Source organism: Takifugu flavidus, chromosome 1, assembly GCF_003711565.1.
Source record: "Takifugu flavidus isolate HTHZ2018 chromosome 1, ASM371156v2, whole genome shotgun sequence".
Classification (NCBI taxonomy): Eukaryota; Metazoa; Chordata; class Actinopteri; order Tetraodontiformes; family Tetraodontidae; genus Takifugu; species Takifugu flavidus.
The window spans coordinates 7198715-7212819 of NC_079520.1; the positions used below are offsets into that span (position 1 = coordinate 7198715).

Consider the following 14105-nt stretch of genomic DNA (forward strand, 5'->3'; position numbering starts at 1 on the left):
TATGCCGTGGTTCACATAAAATGGATGGACTGAATGACCGTGGATTAATTTAACCTTCTTGATCCTCAATTCACAGCGTGCTGTCTGGCTCCCTGATTAAAATCTGCTTAACAAATCAGTGGCATCTGATTTTGTTCTTAAAAGCAGCAGGCGTGAGTTCCATGGTGAGTTCTTTTCCCCACACTTTACCGTGCCGACTGCGGTCAAAGTGCATGTTCTACTCTCTACTTTTCAGTTCCTTTTTACGGCTCCGACACACGAGGCTATTATTCTGCCAGCCTCAGGTTCAACACCAGCAGGTTTTATGGATGCTTTCGCAGCTACATAAATAGAGTAAGGGTCCAGGGTAAGGGGGACCTGAGGACACTGTCTCCGCCTGCTCTCCCAACTCTACCTACCACTAAAACTGGAGACACATTTGAGATCCCAAATCACAAAATCCAAAAGGAAACAAAATCGAGATAAAAGATATAAAAAATGACCACAAAACACTTATATTCCAGACAGCAAACAGGTTTTATGTAAGTATAACATTACTGAATTTAGACTGAAGCAATGTGTGTGTGTGTGTGTGTGTGTGTGTGTGTCTGTGTGTGTGTGTGTGTGTGTGTCTGTGTGTGTGTGTGTGTGTGTGTGTGTGTGTTATAACTTGTGCTAATCTATTCTCAGATATGGAAGCACACACCCCTGCAGGAAATAGATGAAAAAGAAGGAAAGATGAAAACAAGAATTCTCCCGAGTGTCTCTTAATTATTGTACAGTAAGTAAAAATTATGACTTGTGGTAATGTGTGTGTGTTTACTTTTGTGTTGGGAAATGTTTATAGGAATTAGGGTGCTGTCAGCTGATCAGCTTTGAAAGCAGCCAAATAAATGAGTTGACCTGCCACAAAAGCTCAGTCCTGTCACAGTATTGCCATGTTAGGATGGAGGCGTTCTGCTGCATCCTTTATCTTTTCTCTGGTTGGATTTTAGACCTTTGTCGTATCCGTAGTTACATCCTGTGGTGTGTCACTGTTGCTTGATCTGATTGGCTGTGATGTGATTGGTCGGCCTGGTCAGACCCCTTTGTTATGTCCTTCCAGTCATTTCTCATCTTAATGTCTAATGAGGCTCTATGTTTCCTTTTGTGTGTGTGTGTTGTTGTTGTTGTTGCTGCACAAGCCTGCATACTTGTGTTTGTGCTGCAATCTTTGGGGACATTCATAATGTGTTCCACAAGTCACGCACTCTTCTACCCTCATGCTTCAGGATGCCACTTTAAGATAACAACTTCAGGGTATTTCAGGGAACACACTCGGTTTACGCTCAGGGAAAGTATTTTTCTCCTCCCTCCTTCTCTCTCTCTCTCTCCCTCTCTCTCTCTCTCTCTCTCTCTCTCCTCTCTCCCTCTCTCTCCCTCTCTCTCTCTCTCTCTCTCTCTCTCTCTCTGTGCGTGTGTGTGTGTATAGTCATTGTATCTGGGGTTTGGGCTCTGTTGCATTTTCTTTCCAAAGATTTCTTACAGGAAATATCTCCTCTGGGAATAGAAGTTTTCCATCTCCTGGAAAATGTTTCTGTTAAACCAGGATAAGCAGGATAACCTGGACAACAGTTGATATTTCTGTCAGCTGCTAGCCTGCTTTAGCAGTTACTACAGCATATTAATATTGTCCTATTGTTGCCAGCAAAAATAATCAGAAATATTATTATGAGGCTCACCGAAGACCTATAATGGTTTTCTGATGGAGTGCACGTGCCTGTAATAACAGATGAAGTCTTTAAATGTCGACGGGACTTTGTTAAATTCATTACTGACCCCAGTGAGAACAGACAAGACAAGGATTTCATCCACCGGTGTTGACTGACTCACCCGATGCTGGGAAGACGCACGCTGCATCAGAAAATGGCAGCAACACTTTATCTTATGCGACATGACCTATTTAGTATTTCAGTCACACGGGGTTTCAACAAGCAACAAGATACACGCTGCCCAGATGAGGATAACAGGTGAGTAACCAATACAAGGAAGAGAGAAGCGCAACATCAACCATTCCCCGGGAATATGGTCGTGTTTTTGCATATTCCGTCCTGCCATTTATGACCGGGTTGCTCGGTTCAGATTACAAGTGTAGGAATTCTCCCGGAAATAGAAATTCTGCTCACTTTCAAGTGAACTTTGATCCACATGATTAGGAATTCAGTCCTACATCTCCATTTTTTCCTGATTCCAAGCTGTCCTGCCTCCATTTTGACACAGGATGTAGTGCAATCATGTTTCCTCATAGGTGATGTAAAACTTCAGCGATTATGTCCTTTCGCCTGTAGGGATTTCAGCTGAGCCGCTTTGAATTCATTTCCGCCTGTGGGGGCGACTGGGTGGCTCGTACGGCAGCGCACATCTGTCTGCCTGCTACTTTCTCCCCATGTTTTGTGCTGCTGTCCCCCAGACACACCTGGAATTCCCTGCATGTGCACAAGCATCATTCAACCTGCTCTTTGTTTTGTGGTACACCTGTATGTTTGAAAAGGCTAATGCTGTGCTTTGGTGCCAATGACTTCAAGAGACAATAAACTGGGGGGTTCGGGGGGAGAAGCGTTGTATTAAAACACACACACCAGCCCCAACGTACACACATCACATCTCGCAGCTTAATAAAGTGTCCTGGCTGCGAGCTCTGCTTTGTCACTTCCAAACCCTTCCATAATTCATGGCCTGTGACAGCAACATTGAAGACATAGACGTTTGGCCTGTAGGCTATACTAACACATGCACACACATCAACGCACACACAATGGAGATTCACCTCATCATCCCTGCAAGGCTGCAAACGTCACCGTTGCCTCCAACCTGCATTCTTTATTACTCTCTATTCGTAGCTCATGAAATTGTCTGACCTGTGTGTGTCTGTATGTGTGTATGTGTGTTGTACTTCACAAACCCTTTACGCCGTCACCGACTAGGTTCTGTTCTTTTGTATCTTGGTCATGCCCTTTAGCACTACTAAATGTACTCTGTCTCACACATACGCACACACACACAGACACACACATCGAGACACAATGCTGTCACTTCTAATCTCAGAAACATACATGCCCCCCACCTCCTATCATCCCAAAAAGGAACAGGGGACAGAAATACATCCATGTCCCACTTGTTGTTTTTGACATCTTTTGTTCCTCTAAGCCATGTTATGCACACACACACACACACACACACACACACACACACACACACACACACACACAGACACACACACACACCTACACACACACACACACACACACACACACATTATTGACCACATTATTCTGAAAGAAAATGGAATGAGTGACAAGTGGCATTGCCTGAGTAACAGTGTAACAAGGTCACACCAAAGACTTTTACTTTTTCCATAGCAACCTGTGGATTTCTTTGTTCCGATTGTATTATATGAAAGATGGAGTCTCAGGATGACGTTGATATGCTTTTAGGAGGACTTGAACTCCTGATCTACAGCCTTGATGATGCTAGAAGCAGAACCGAAGTTGAAATTTCATAATTGGCCTGCTATTTGAGTTATGAAAACACTCACCTCACCTTGTTATTCTCAGAGTCGCTGTTTTTCTGGAACCAAAGCCAGTCTCTCCGACTGTGTTGCAGTTTATAAAATCTGTCCTTGAGATGAAATTTAATTTTTTTCTGTGAGCAGAAAAAAGAAAGAAAAGATGACGCCAGCTGGAGATGACAATGGCGTCGCCTCCTGATGAATTAGGTGCTTTGAATATGAAGGACACATCCCAGTGGAAGGGAAACGGTGGCGGCAGTGATGAGGAATGGAGCTCATTGTTGTGATGGCTTCATAAATGTAAACCAATCATTATTCAAGGCGGAGATGCGGAAACGTAGACAAGCTGTCGCTTTTATAAAGAGCAGTTTGTGTTTCCAATGAGAAGAGGTGAGTTAATATCTACAGCACGTCTTTTTTCTTTCATTCTAGAAGCGGAGATGAATCTTTGTTTCTATATGAGTTCAATATCTTTTCATTTCTCAAAAGTGCCAGTCCCAAATAAAAAAGGGGTTATCCTTCGTTATTGCCCTTTAACGGCGCCACTCGGGTGGCTCCTTCGGCCGTTTTCACGAGTTTAAAAATGCTGTATGGTGGACGTAAACAAATCCTCTCAACTTTTTCGTAACCCGATGAGGGGAAAAGAAAAGGCCACTCGTGATTCTCTCTGATGTGACTTTGTGTACAAAGAACAGCACAGGCACGGGTCAAGTGCCGAGCCATGATGGTTATGGTTAAATGGATTCAGTTGCCATAGGTGATTACTCACAGGAGCATCTGGCCTTTTTGAAAGAGCACAGTTTGTCTCAGCCAACCACAGTCGGGCAGATTAACATATTTCCCATGATTGTTTTCATTAGCGTGTAAATGCCAGGGTCGCCCCCAGTCTCCCTCTCAGAACGGGCCGTGCATGCCATCCGTCCGTCTGTCCCTCATTTCCATAAAACACAGGTTTGTCTGGGAGCCTAATCCAACATGCAAGGACAGGCACCCCCACTTGTATTCTGTCACTACAGATTGCTGCTAATCTGACTTTACTCTTGACTCAGAGTTTCAGCAGCGGAGATAAAAGTTGGGTTTGACTCCGCTGCAGCATTCGTCGCATCAGTTTCGTGCATTAAAGGGAATAAAAGCCTGTCACAATAAAGCCCTCAGAAGATATATGTTTGCAGAAATAAACTGCAGAGGGCTGAAAATCCAGCGAGAGCAGCTCACCTATTGCTGAAGCATTTTTTTGCATGCTATCTTACACGCTTGCCAACATGTTTAGATTCTAAAAAAAAAAGAGCCTCCATAGCGCAGCGCCAGGGAAGCCTAAATAAAACCCTGCATGTTAACAGCGTTCAGTCACAGCCTGTAGGCCTCACTCCACATGATAGCTTTTTTCTCTTCCCTTTAGTGGTGAGTTATGCCTTGTCACATGATTTACCTCCACAGAGCTGTGGCAGAAACAGGAAAACAGGACTTTCATCACACATTTTTTCCCCTTTTTTTTGAAAAGTGTGAGACGGGACTTTCATCTTTTAATTGAGCTCCATTTTTAGAAGGCAATACAGAGAAATTTCACTGTGACAGTGCCTTTCAAATTGCAATAATTTAAAGGGGCGACCGTGGTGATGGACGGCTAATGAAAAGCTGCATTAGTGAACAGACGAGTGCAAGGTTTCACATGAGCGTGCGAATCGCAGCACACTCTCTCCTCATCAACATGCACAGGAAGGGTGCAGGAAATTCCGTCTCCCTACCGCTCCAGTCTTTTCTGCTTCTGCTCTTATCATCCATCCATCCTCTCCCAGTTATTCAGAGAAGCAGCTGTATATAGCTGCATCATCCCCTCCCCCCGTCTCTAACACAGAGATGACCTTCACGGGCTCGACGTGCCGGAAGAAGGGATAGACGGAGGCAGAGCGGTGATGGGTGTGGGGGGTGGAGAGGAACAGAAGTGCCGAAATGTGATGAATAACATAAAGAGGGAAGGCAAGATTTATAAGCAGGGAATAGATGACAAAGGGGAAGAGAGAAAAGTGCGTAAAGCAGGGAACACAAAAACCAGGAGAGGCAAGACTGCAGAGTGGGAGGTGGGAGGGATAATGGGGAGAAAGACGAGGCTGATAGAGAACAGAAAAATAAATCTTTGTTCCAGCGAGGGGCTCAACGGCACGGGTGAGTCAGGTAGCATTAACCTGGTTTTACCTCGGTCGGCATCACGCGGCACTGCAGAATATCTGCGTTCTGAGCCCTTCGTGGAGGAGCCGCGTCTCATTGGGCCGGAGTGACAGGTGGGCGATGAGCTGCGCCCGTCTGCGCGTTTGACCTTCTCTTTAACCTTGTTTAGTTGTGTTTCACAGCAATGGAGATGAACTGGAAAGAGAGGAGAGAAGGAGAGAGATGCAAGGAGAGCATTCTCCCACTGCTGCAGGCTTACCGCCTAAACTCCGACTCTCTCCCTCTCTCATTCTCCCTCTGACTCATTGCAAAGTCATGAAACAGGAAAGCCGATAAAGAGAGATTATTTTAAAACTATCTTATACATTCAGCTGGAGACTGAGTGTCAGCTTGGGAAAAGACCCATCCGTACAGAGAATCTCTCCCTATGTCTTACTGTCTCTATCTGGCTCATTCGCGCTCTATCTAGCTCTACTGCTTGGTATAATCTTCACCTCATTAGCATTTCAAAAATCATATCTTTATGAGTCATGCATTGCAGACGCTCTGGTGAGTTTGTCATTACTTGGTTATAAAACCAGGGCAGCTCAGCCTGCAAGAGCCACTGTGGTTGTTTTTTGGTTTTTTTCTTCTTCTCCTCCATATCCTACAAATTAGCAATACAAACCTCAGGGCAGACGTGAGGAATGAACACTGTAAATGAGAATGTTAAAGATCAAAGGAACGTTTTCAAAAATGTTGTACAGAAGAATCTGCATCGCTCCACACCAAAAAAAAAGAAAGATAAATCGGTCCAGAGCAAAGAGGTAGAATTTAAGGCAGGGACGGATCAAATAAAAGCAGCCGAGGTGATAATAACGACATGCACGGTAAAATTTCAAGCAAGGTAAAAAGACAAAGCCAACGTGAGAAAGCAGCTGTAGGACACTCAGCCTCTCAGCTGCACCAATGAGTGCAGGTTTGGGACTTCTTGTTTTAGTTGTTCTTTGCATATATGTTTTTGGGACACCTTATGCTTTCTCATATAAAATCCATCATTAAAGCCAATTTAGGAAGAAAAACCAGTTAAGGATAATATTGTATCCATAAACTTGCTAATAGTGTGAATTATTTTGATGCACGTCTGTGACATTATTGAATATTATTACACATCAGTTTGACTAAAGTGTATTTTATTTTGAAAAAGCCTCTTGCAGGCCCCTTTTCCCCAAGACTTAAATATGAACATGTAATAACTGCAAAATTAAACAGGTGTGGCACCTCGACACACAATTAGCCAGGGTGAAAATGGTTTTGTTTCAGCGAAAGAGGTGCAGTTGATTTCCTGCAGCTTCGTCCACGACATTTCAAAAGACCTAGAAAAATGGAGCATGGGGTGAGGCGACGCGGCTCATCACCGCAGCAGATTCAGTGGCGACAAAGGAGAAAAGATCTGTCGCCGTTGTTTTCCACGAGAAGCGAGGAGACGGCGACAGATGTGAAAAATGAGACAGATAGTAGACAGCATCGGTGGGGTGAGACGGAACATTCCCTGTTGCCTGTCGGTGCAGCGAGGAGCAGGCGGGAGCAGCTCGCAGTTGCATTTCAGGCTTTCCAGGCTTGACTAAATCAAATTAAATTCCTTGTTCTTGTTCTGTGCCGGAGTCGTCGGCAATAAGTGACAATCAAAAGTTGCTGCAGCGGAAAAATATCGGCTTAAAGACAATGAAAGATCATTAGCATTTATTCATTCATTCATTTATTTGTTTACTTATTTAAAAAGTACCCGTGGAATCGCTTCACTGAGCAGTTACCTGTCTGATGCATCGGGGTCTCACTAATCTTCACCTCTCATATTCATATCTGTCACCTGTGCAGTGAGACTATGTGCACTCTGTAATATCCTGCATAATTCCATGGTCACATCAAACCAGACATCTGATTTTGTTTAGCAGTGATTCCCAGACTACAGGTGAGCTAAACACACATATGGTGGAAAAAGTACTTCTTACTGCTGCTTTAATTATACTCGCAAATGCATAATAACAATAGTGATGAATCAAATTCAGTGATTTTGTGTGATTTTTGAGTTTAATTTTAAAATGCAGTAGATTGCTGCGCTCTGATATAAACCTGGAGTCAGGAGTCTTATTTCAAATACAAGAGCAGCTTTTTTAAAAATCCTTATACGCACAGAGGTCCCTGGACGTGAGTGTTGGGCTGCAGCTCTTTGTTCCTGTGCTCATCAGCTGATAGAGTGCATCAACAGAGGGGCTCACTGAACCGTGACAAATGTGGAGTTTAATTACAGAGTGGAAGCCCAAACAGAGCTGAGCTGCTCTTATGTGCAAGGTACAATTGCCTTTTTTTTGTTGTTTTCGGTCGCCAACTTCAATATTTGTCAAACATTAGAGAGTCATTACAAGCTGCTGAAGCTTCGCGGCTGCTGAGGCGACTGTGAGAAGGAGGTGACTGTCAGAAAACGCAGAGGAGACGCTGAAATATTTGTGCTCTGCTTCTGTTAAAGTCAATTTTGACCATTTAAAATCATTGACACCACTTTTACTCTAAACGGAAATGCTCTAGCAGAAGATTATGCGTGTTTCTTTAGTCAATTCTGGGCCAATAATTTAAACGTCTGTGGCTCTTGATCCATCTGTCAGTCTTCTGCCTCCTGAGAACCCGCTCCCCCTGCTCCACCTGCAGTAACCAGTCAATCACAGCTCCAGGTACCTTCCTTTTCAATAAACTTGTGAACACACCTTATCTATAGTGACACTAAATGGTCATCATTTATGCTTGGTTACATCAGTTATTCCATATTTCTTGTTTCCTGGAAAATGACACTAACAATCATGACATCAGACTTTGTGCAATGAAATTGCCAGCGGTTTTCAGGTCTGTGTGACATCAGCGCTGCCTCCACTGACTCATCTACTGAGGACGACAGCTGATCTGACACCGTTCGTTGCTACACGCCGCGCTCTCAACAAAAGTGCTGATGTTTGGTGTATTCCTCATTAATGATCAGGCTGACATTTGTGACAATGTGACACTGACCTCAGTCACAATTCCTTCTTAATCTCTTCTCACCATTGTTTGTAAAAATAAGTAAATAGTGATTAGGTAACTCAATAAATTGCTTAAAATAAACATGGGCATTCACAGTTATTAGGGTTCAACAGCAACGGTTGCGGGGTGAGTCAAGAAAAGACTAGTTAGTGTGGAGCACTGAAGTTGGGGAGTGAGGATCTCTCCTCAGTGCATCCTGGGTAGTCTGTCTGCAGTCCAATACTATTAAAAAGGGGCCAGCCTGAGTCAGCCCTCGGGTTTTCATCTGCTCTGTGCCCCAATGTAGAGAGAGCGCCTGAGCTCCAAAGGCTGGAAGATGCTTCCAGACAGAGAGGAGGGTGATAACTGAAGACCCGGCCCAGCACCTGGAGAGCAAGGTGATTTGGTCGGGTTTTAAGAGATCAGTATTGAGGACTTTCACTGTAAGGGGGAGGATTTTGATCAATATGGACGGATGTGATGGGTAGAACTCAGTCTGAAGGAAATACGTGTACTATTCACTGGACAGGCTTGAGAATCTTTGGAGATTTCTATGAGGGCCTGATTATACGTCATTACAATAATCCAGCCTAAAAGTGAGAAAAGGGTAGAATAATTTGTGCGCCGCCCCTCCCGAGACATACCCAGTCTCAGAGATTTAAAGTATTAGATCCATGGTAGGAAGCAGCTCTTGAAATATACCTAATATAGCTGTTTTAAGGTCGAATCCTGATTAAATAGAACTATTTTTGTGCAAGAAACATTGAAGACAGAGCACAGTAAGTCTTGCATAATTTGTCTGGTGCAATTTGAGGAAATGTACTGATTTGTCAGCATTCATCCCCAATAATTACAACATAGTGCCAACATTCTTGATGATAATTGTTAAAAATACAGCAGCTATTCAGATTCCGTCAGAATGGTTGCCAGCACTGGCATGTTTGGCTAGAATAATGTTGCACAGATGTGTGGCGAGGCACCTCTATTAGTTGAAAACAGATAATGCTGCAGCTAAACCGCAAAGCAGCTGGTTGCGTCCTCCTCCACAACACCTCAGCGACGTTTTCCACATACAAAATTACAAGGTAATCTGATGGAGAGGCAAATCAGCCTCCCCCTCATGCACACATATAGCCGCAACTGTCACGTCTGCCTTCGGGTCTCATCACAAATGATGGGAAAAGAAGCAAATGCTCTTCATCTTGTCAAATCTCCATGCAGCAAAAGGAAATTGCACATGGCATTCATTCATGTATCTGTTGTTGCTTGTCATCTAAAGTGGCATTTTATATTTAGCAGCCTTCATTGAACAATGATGGTATACATGAAAACTTAATACAGCAGGGCTGATTTTTTTTTAAAGGATGATCCAGTATGTAATAGCTAATTGATAAATCCTGCATATTCAGTCATTACCTGCAGGTTTCTATGATGGCACAGTTGAGTGTCATATCCCATAGCTTCTCATACGAACCCAGATTGGAGCTTTCATGTCAGCACGTCAGGGACGGGGAAAACAACATTTAGATTATGTGAGCAGTCATAACAAAAGAAATTGCTTCCTGCTACAGGGAGGGTCTAAAAAACATGGTACAGCCCTGTGAGTGATGCTCTGTCTCTCACCCACACACACAGCGAGCAAAGGTATATCATCACTTGTCATGTAGAATGTTAAAGGACAAAATGTGGGACTGTGGCTGCAACCTGAAAAGTTGGTGAGGTCATCCTTTGCTTGCTGAGATTACTTTCTCTGACAACGGCATCAGGAGCAGCCTGGAAACACACACTAGCAACACCAGCTACACTGACAACATGTATTAATCTCCATGCTTGCCCTTTTTTGTGTACCTACTTGGCAATGACAGATGATACTTTGAAAGCAGAGGGAGGACTGAAAGTGCAGAACTGCCTGGTTCTGTTCGCCTGCTCAGGTTAAAACCATCATCTGTCCTGAGTGCCCCGGTCCCAGGTGGACAGCTCCAAGTACAGATGAGAATACGCTTGAGACACAATGAGGACACAGCTGACCCAATCACTCGGTCATGTGATCTGTTGCGCACGAGACCGTCTGATGCGTAATGGACCACAGTAGAAGGCCGAAGAACTTTAGGTCATTGGCACAGGCTGGCAATTACCGTCTTGCCTATAAAAGCAGAAGCTACCACTAGGGGCGCTAAAGTGCCATTCCTCTAGACAGAATTCTTTGTGTGCGTGGATTTGCACGTGTGAAGCTACACTTTTGCATTACTTTACCCAGGAAAACAAACAAAATTAAAATGACTTTCCCCATAAACATAACAAAACATAAAAAAAATAAACAATAAATCAAAACAGAATAAAAAAACCCATTTAAAGGTATATCTTATGTCAATTATTCAGGGATTTTTTCTTTCTAAAAAGACACAATCTTTGATCTGCCCTAAAATGTAGGAATATGAGGAAGTCCGCAAATTCTCACTGTCCTAAAATACACCTGACTCCTGACTTTACTGTCCTCCCTGAGCGTTTCTGACACATTTGATGAAACACATTACAGGATGCCTTGAGGACCACAGTCTGCGTCACATGAACCGATCCGTCACAGGAAGACAGAGCGATGACCTCAAAAAAAGCCCGAGCCGCACCTCTCAACGCACAGTCTCTGACGCTGCGACAAATACTGCCCTCTCCCATTCTAAAATCCTAAACTTCCAGCTGTATTGCTTCTCTGAATGTGTATGGGATGAGCAGCACTGAGGGATCCCATGAAAATCAGGCAATCAACACTCACCAACAGGTGTAGACAGGACCAAGTGTGCGTGTGTGTGCATGAGTATGGGTGAAATATAAAAGAAAAAAACCCCATCTGATATCCATTTCATTCATTACCATAGTAATTGGCTCTCACTGCTCAGAGTAACCGTCCTGACAGGCTGAGAGGGAAGAATAGGAGAATAGAGGGAGCCCACTGCAAAAAGTATCAATCGCAGGGACAGTCTCCTCATGTAGGTGATTCCCCACCCCCCCAATATCTGAAAATGTGTGTATAGGAAGGAGTATCGATGGAGGATTCCAGCTCCATATATTTTTGCAGTGTGGCACAGAGATAAACACTAGGTGAGTAAAAACCATAATGCTCACTTTCACGCTGCCTGTTTCTTGCGCTCTCCTCTCTGACGGCCATATGAATCGAATCTTCCCTGGGATTTTTCACATGCCATGTCCTATGAAGCATTTATTAAACTTGTGTGAAGCTCTTTTTGTTTTCACCCTGGAAAAGACACAATCTAGGCATGTAAACACACACAGGAACATCTTCATCACTGTAACCTCCTCCTCCTCCCTTTTCAGTGAAGCTCACCGCTGTGTTGCTCCAGCTGTGCCACTGGTGCAGAGCAACTTTTCCTTTTGTTTGTATCCACATATACACTAGCAGGCATTATTGCTGTTGTATTTTATGCTAATGTTGGTATTAATTAATCATGTTTGTTCAATCCTGCTTTAATATTTCACTTTTCTACTAGGGGGCTGTTATCAGCCGGTCTCTCATCTAAGTGTAACCGAGCTCCGCCGTGAGAGCCAAACTCTGTCGATAAGATAAAGGACTTATCGGGCTGTCCATGTCCAGTCTGTGTTGGCCTGCAGGGCACATTCCTGCTCAGAATGCTTAGTTTCACCCCGAGTGCAACAAACTTTTTTCTTTTACAGCCCCGTCACCCAATTCCAAGCACCGTGACAGAGACTGAAGCATAAAGAAGAAGTGAGTTTGCCATCTGACAGCTGCTTCTTGATGTCTTGAAGCACATTGTACATGCAGGCCATAGCAGCAAGAGCCGTCCTGCATTGTGAGAATTTAAGATAACTGAAAGGTGCCCAAGTGATCAAGGCATTTGAAGTGAGGGGATAACAGCTGGTGCAGCTGATACAGTGTGTAAATAGGGGGTCTAAGTATGCAGCCCTGCGGGACTCCGTCGTGCTTATTATCACCAAATTTGGGATTTATTACTGACGTGTGCTGAATTCTGTCTAGTTAATGAAGTGTTGTCAATAAAGCTGTATTTTGAAAAGACACACAAGACAGGACAGGCAATCTGGTTTAGGACTGTTATAGAAATCAGTTATTTCATTTAATGGAAACTCCAACAGCATAGTGCGTTTAACATATTTTCATTTGGTTGAGAAAAAAAGAAAAGAAACAAAGATTTTGGTGCCAGCATCACAATTGTAATACAGTGTAATTCAAACGTATTAAACCACGGGCAAATAATATTAATCACAGCTTATTACATGATAATAACTTGATTATTTTAATCCACATTGTAGCTTGTTCCCCCTCTGATGAACCACATCCAAAACAGGAGCTCATATTTAATTTGTGCTGTTTTATAACGGTGAGTCCTTCAGTTCTCTCCCCATCTCGTCCCCTCAGGACATCACTGGATGATGGCTGCCTGATAATTTAGCAAAGATTTATTCTGATTCATCATTAGTGGCTCACAGCCGCACACATGTCACACCTTCCGTCTTTTTCGATGCCTCAATTTGGTTTGACCTTCGCCGTGATCTGTCTTGCTAGTGTGTCTCATTATGGCGCCGCAGGAGGGAACACACACGCACGTGTGCACACGCACGCCATAATATGATTAAAGAAAACTGAATGAATGGCGGGCTCCTACAAGCAGATCAAATATGTGCTAGGCTTGAGTCCATCGTGTAAAAGGATGAATACAGCTACAAACCCAACAGATGACACTGTAAGAAACAACAATGGGATCGTACCATTGTTGTTATTGTTGAACGGAGAATAGTCCATTTAAAACAATCTAAGAGTTCATTTCCCAAAGCCCATCCTTGGAAAAAAAGCTGGATCCGTGAGCACAATAGCCCAGATTGGACAAAGATGTTCTTATATCTGAAATGATCTGGAAATAATCGAGGGCTCACTCGGTTTTGTTTGAAACTAGATGCAAACTATTCTAACACTGTTTCTCATTTTAAGTGGTGTGATGTGGAGTTCCAGCTTGAAAAAGAAGCAGCTCTGCGAAGGGCTAAAGCTGTGAGGCATTTAGAGTGGAGGGATTTGTTCTTTACAGTTACCATATATCATTTAGTCCAGAGTTAATTGGGCAGATGAGAAAGGGCAGATAAGACCCGTGGTGGGTTAAACATTGTCTACAAGCCAATAAAACATGGGGGGGTAGCAGCACATCCATAAACCGTCCTAATCCAAAAGGGAACAATTGAGGAGGTCTGAAAGGGGTGACTGGGATGTATAGCCAAGTGATGAATAGTGCTCTTGATCAGGTCACGATCAGTCAGTAGTTCTATAAAAATGCAGCAGGCTTGTTAGAAAAAGGTTTATGTATTAGTTGGGTGAGCAGATAAAATTAACGATTCCTTGGCA

General features: G+C 43.5%; 1 long non-coding RNA gene across 1 annotated transcript; it reads left to right on the plus strand.

The window, feature by feature from the left end:
• The first annotated feature begins 6937 nt into the window (after positions 1 to 6937).
• Positions 6938 to 8784, plus strand: LOC130531659 (uncharacterized). Its single transcript, XR_008952169.1, has 3 exons — positions 6938 to 8023; positions 8335 to 8400; positions 8570 to 8784. It is a non-coding gene; the product is annotated as an uncharacterized LOC130531659 (long non-coding RNA).
• The last annotated feature ends 5321 nt before the right edge of the window (positions 8785 to 14105 follow it).